Here is a 6,182-nt window from a genome sequence, read left to right on the forward strand (position 1 = left end):
ACAGGTTATGACAGAGAAGCTTTAGACCAGGCGGTACATTCGTAGAGCAAGCTCCGGACACACACAGCTGCTGATGTCAAAGGCTCGGACCCCCATCCCGCAGGCTTCGTGCCACTTTTTGGTGCTCCCATCGTAGCGCTCCACCTTAGAGCCATCGCCGAGTGATCCTCCGCATACGAACAACTGGTCGCCCACCACCTCGATGCCGAAGCTGCTGCGTGGACGCCGCATGTCGGGCACGGCGCTCCACTTGTCGGTTAGCGGGTCGTAGGCCTCGGCGCTGCGCATTTTGATTTTGGCACTGCCGCCGCCCACTGCGTAGACGCCCTGTCTGTAGGCGATGACGCCCAAGTGGGCACGCGCGCTGCTCATGCTGGCGATCTTCGTCCACCGGTCGGTGTCTGGGTCGTAGCACTCGGCCGTGTCCAGGTACTCCCATGTCCCATCATCTAATACACCACCGCAGATGTACACTTTGTTGTTCAGTACTGTGGCGCTGGCGTCCGTCCTTTTCCCGTTCATAGGTGAGAGCAGAGTCCACTTGTCGGTCTGAGGATCATAGCGTTCCACACTGTCGTGCGTGAAGCATCTCTCATACTCGTAGCCTCCCATGGCATAGATACTGCCATCCAGTACTGCCACGCTGTGATTACAGCGAGGATGATGCATGGCTGCCAGATCGCACCAAGTAGACGTATGGAAGTCGTACCTCTGCACTCTGCTGATGCTGCGGTAGTTTTGATCCTCATCGACCGTGTAACCGCCAACACAGTAGACCGCGTCATTTAGGAAAGCGGCGACGCTGGAATATTGATGAGGCCCGAGTTTACCGTTTGGTAAATCAAACCAGAGCTCGGTGCGGGGATCGTATACCCGAATCCTATCTCCTTCATCCAGATCTTTGTGAGAGTCTCCTCCGACGGCCAACAGGACGGCATGCGGCTCCTTCACGTTGTCCTTCACGTTGTCCTCGGTGACCGGGACGGAGCCTGCGTTGGCGTAGTCTAGGAGGGGACGCATCACGTCCTCCGACACGGTGCCGGACATCTACGTAGATGTCGTCCTGCGACGTCCAGCCGTGGGTGAAGACAGCGCGGAAGTATGGGCTCGCTCCTGCTCTCGCGCCACAGCAACAATGAAAACAATGAGCCAGGACCAAACTGTTGAAGCGACCAACGATAAACTAAAGTAGGCCTAGATGATGCCTCTGTCTCCTTCTGAACTGAGACCCTCTCTGCTCTGCCCTAATATAGCGGTGCTCCCGCCTCCCCCTGAGAAAGATTCTACCCTGTGCCTCTGACAAAAATGGTGTAGATTGTTATGTACAGAGTATGCTGTGTGGGCTGGTGCCATACCGGTCGAGTTCGTGCTCGAGCTGCAGTTCGAGTGCCCTTCTCGCACGAGCGGTCGAGGTCGTGATCGAGCTGCAGCTGGCCTGCCTTTCTCGCATGAGCGGTCAAGTTCGTGCTGCAGCTCGAGTGCCGGTCTCGCACAAGCGGTGGAGCTTGTGCTCGAGTGCAGGTCCCGTTCTCGCATGAGTGGTCGAGTTCGTGCTCGAGCTGCAGCTCGAGCGATGTTCTCGCATGAGCCGTCGAGCTGGTGCTGGAGCTGGAGCTCGAGTGCCCGTCTTGCATGAGCGGTCGAGCTTGTGTTCACGCACGAGCCGTCGAGCGCGTGCTCAAGCTGCAGCGCGAGTGCCGTTGTCGCACGACCGGTCGAGCTGGAGCGCGAGTTCTGTTCTCGCATGTGCGTACTTGCATGAGCGGTCCATCTGGTCCTCGAGTTAGAGACACGGACACCGAGAACTTGCGAACGGTCCCGGGCACGCAAGAGTGTGCTGGTGCCGTTCTCGCATGCAGGGGGGGGGGGACTGTTTTTGAAAACCTAGTGGGCCAGGCAAGCGACGAGAGCAATTGAGGAGGTGGAGACAAGTGTGCCAAGGGTGCAAGGTGTTTGAGGACTGAGGCGCACAGGAGTTTGTCAGTATCACCGAGCTCGCTGTCTCCGGGCGGCTGTATTGTGCTTTTGATATATTTTGCAATAAAGAGGAAAACACAACTTTGACTTTGTCGATTGTAGTTTATTATTGTTATTCATCACAGGTAGAATGAACTCACTTACACACAGATGTAGGGATCACTAGAGGAATGTTGCGTTCCTCGACTGTGCTCGTAAGCTCAGGGGAGGCTGGGGTACAATCTGGTACATTGCATCTCTTCCCCTATGGAGATTAATGTCTTTTGGAGGGGGGTTGTGTCTGTGCGTGTGTGTGTGTGTGTGTGTGTGTGTAACATATTCATATATTATATATATATATATATATATTTACCAACCCATTCAGTCCAATGAGGGCTCGGCACTAGGAAGGGGGCGGGGGACAAGGGGCTTCTGCTGCAGATAGTCTTGTAAGAGTAACACCCCCCTGCCCGAAGTATCACTTTCTGTCTTTTCCCTTCTGGTGTGAGGCCCTGCAGAAGTAAGAGTTTCCCATCAGAGGAGATTGTGTCCAAAGTCCGAGGTTTCTGTGCTAGTCAAGAGTGTCTGGTCCTCAGAGTATCGAGCAGGAGCTTGCTCTAGCAATGGACCCCTTGTACATGTACAACCTGGTCTAAAGCTTCTCTGTCATAACCCGTGAAATGTAGAATAAAATAAAAACGCATATTCTTATCATTCTTGTAGAATTTTTTGTCATTGGAACCCCGGTGGTCGCAATGCCGCCTTCGGTCTATTGGCGGGTCAGAGTGGACGGCACGGAATTCGACGTCCGCAAGGCCGTCCTCTGCGGCTGCAGCCGATACTTCCGCGCTGTCTTCACCCACGGCTGGACGTCGCAGGACGACGTCTACGAGATGGACGGCCCCGTGTCGGCGAACGCGATGCGTCTCCTCCTAGACTCCGCCGACGCAGGCTCCGTCCCGGTGACCGAGAACAATGCGGAGGAGCTGTTGATATCGGCGGACTACCTCGGCTTCGCCGGGGTCAAACGCTCCTGCTGCGAGTTCCTGGAGGCGCGGCTCCACCCGGTGAACTGCGTCGGCATCTTTACCTTGGCAGACCTATACAACTGTCCGGACCTGAGGAACGAGGCCTTTCTCTTCATCCTGGTGCGCTTTGAGCAGATCGCCGCGGACTCCGAAGAGTTCCTGGGACTCTCTCTCGAGCGGTTGACGGACATCCTCGGACGGGACGATCTGAACGTGAGGCGGGAGAGCGCCGCGTTCGAGGCCGCGCTCCGCTGGGTCGCCCACGCACCCCAGGAGCGCGAAGGTCACATATCCGCGCTGCTGCCCAAGATCCGCCTGGCCCAAATGGCCACAGACTACTTTGTCGACCGGGTGAAGAACAACGGTTTGGTGAAGGACGATGCCGAGTGTGAGGCGATCGTCGCCGAGGCCGAGAGGGTCATGCGTGATGTAAATGCTCCGACTCGGCCGCGCCTGCCGCACTCCGTCCTCTTGGCCGTCGGGCATTCCGGGCATTGCGGAAATGGAACTAATGCGATTCGGGTCTATGATCCACGTGACGAGTGCTGGGTCGATCTACCAAGCTCTGAATTTGAGCGTCCCCGGCATCGCAGCGAAGCCGCTTTCCTAAATGGCTTCGTCTACTGTGTTGGTGGCTATCAAGAGTATGACGATGAGGACTTCTACAGCCTCACCACAGTGCTGAAGTTTGACCTCCGTACCCGTACTTGGCACGATGTGGCAGCCATGCATCATCCTCGCTTTTGTCACAGCGTGGCAGTCCTGAATGGCAGTATCTATGCCATGGGAGGCCGCCCGTTCACGAGACGCTTCACGCACGACAGTGTTGAACGCTATGATCCTCAGACCGACACGTGGACTCTGCTCCAACCTATGAACGGGAAGAGGGCGGGCACCAGCGCCACTGTACTGAACAACAAAGTGTACATCTGCGGTGGTGTAAGTGATGATGAGTTCCTGGACACGGCCGAGTGCTACGACCCAGACACCGACCGTTGGACGAAGATCGCCCGCATGAGCGTCGAGCGTGCCGACTTGGGCGTCATCGCATACAGACAGCGCGTCTACGCAGTGGGCGGCCACAATTCGGGCGGACGTCTGCGCAGTGCCGAGGCCTACGACCCGCTAACTGACACGTGGAGCGCCGTGCCCGACATGCGGGAACCACGCAGCAACTTCGGCATCGAGGTGGTGGACGACCAGTTGTTCATATGTGGAGGATGCTTCGACCGCTGCAAGATGGAGCGCTACGACTGGAGCACCAACGAGTGGCACGAAGCCTGCGGGACAAAGTTGCGATGCTTTCAGATCAGCTGCTGTGTGGCACACGGACTGTCCGACATGGCAGAGTACGCCGCGCCTCGCTACACCACAGCACGTCTACGCAGTGGCCGGCAGTTCTATCGGAACTAGAGGAACCTAGAACTAGACGAAGGTTGTTCATGTACAACCTGGTCTAAAGCTTCTCTGTCATAACCTGTGAAATGTTGTGAAGAATAAAATAAGAAATGCATACTCTGATGATTCTTGTAGAACATTGTTTTTATTTTTGTCATTGGTCAGTTGCACACTCTGGTCCTAGTCCGACAATCACCACAGCCCTCCCGACCGCCACAACGGTCCCAGGTCCCCAGTCCCCTCCGGCCCAGCCTCAGACAGCATTCAATCCGTAAGGAATAATTACGTCCTTATAGTACAATGTATCTCTCTCTGGCGCCCCCCGTTGACCGGAAGGCCACCTTTCCGGAATTCCCCTTTCTTGGAGTGCTATATATAGCCGATATAACAATATGTGCCTCTCTGGCGCCCCCCCCGCCCCCCCCCCCCCGCCCCCGCTGGCTGGAATCTCTCTCTCTCTCTCTCTATATATATATAGATCTATCAGATAGTCTTGTAAGAGTAACACCCCCCTGCCCGAAGTATCACTTTCTGTCTTTTCCCTTCTGGTGTGAGGCCCTGCAGAAGTAAGAGTTTCCCATCAGAGGAGATTGTGTCCAAAGTCCGAGGTTTCTGTGCTAGTCAAGAGTGTCTGGTCCTCAGAGTATCGAGCAGGAGCTTGCTCTAGCAATGGACCCCTTGTACATGTACAACCTGGTCTAAAGCTTCTCTGTTATAACCCGTGAAATGTAGAATAAAATAAAAACGCATACTCTTATCATTCTTGTAGAATATTGTTTTTTTTTATTTTTGTCATTGGAACCCCGGTGGTCGCAATGCCGCCTTCGGGCTATTGGCGGATCAGAGTGGACGGCACGGAATTCGATGTCCGCATGGCCGTCCTCTGCGGCTGCAGCCGATACTTCCGCGCTGTCTTCACCCACGGCTGGACGTCGCAGGACGACGTCTACGAGATGGACGGCCCCGTGTCGGCGAACGCGATGCGTCTCCTCCTAGACTCCGCCGACGCAGGCTCCGTCCCGGTGACCGAGAACAATGCGGCGGAGCTGTTGATAGCGGCGGACTACCTCGGCTTCGCCGGGGTCAAACGCTCCTGCTGCGAGTTCCTGGAGGCGCGGCTCCACCCGGTGAACTGCATCGGCATCTTTACCTTGGCAGACCTATACCACTGTCCGGACCTGAGGAACAAGGCCTTTCTCTTCATCCTGCTGCGCTTTGAGCAGATCGCCGCAGACTCCGAAGAGTTCCTGGGACTCTCTCTCGAGCGGTTGACGGACATCCTCGGACGGGACGATCTGAACGTGAGGCGGGAGAGCGCCGCGTTCGAGGCCGCGCTCCGCTGGGTCGCCCACGCACCCCAGGAGCGCGAAGGTCACATATCCGCGCTGCTGCCCAAGATCCGCCTGGCCCAAATGGCCACGGACTACTTCGTCGACCGGGTGAAGAACAACGGTTTGGTGAAGGACGACGCCGAGTGTGAGGCGATCGTCGCCGAGGCCGAGAGGGTCATGCGTGATGTAAATGCTCCGACTCGGCCGCGCCTGCCGCACTCCGTCCTCTTGGCCGTCGGGCATTCCGGGCGTTGCGGAAATGGAACTAATGCGATTCGGGTCTATGATCCACGTGACGAGTGCTGGGTCGATCTACCAAGCTCTGAATTTGAGCGTCCCCGGCATCACAGCGAAGCCGCTTTCCTAAATGGCTTCGTCTACTGTGTTGGTGGCTTTGACGATGAGGACTTCGACAGCCTCACCACAGTGCTGAAGTTTGACCTCCGTACCCGTACTTGGCACGATGTGG

The sequence above is a fragment of the Poromitra crassiceps genome (assembly GCF_964638095.1).
Source record: "Poromitra crassiceps genome assembly, contig: HAP1_SCAFFOLD_503, whole genome shotgun sequence".
NCBI classification, from domain to species: Eukaryota; Metazoa; Chordata; class Actinopteri; order Beryciformes; family Melamphaidae; genus Poromitra; species Poromitra crassiceps.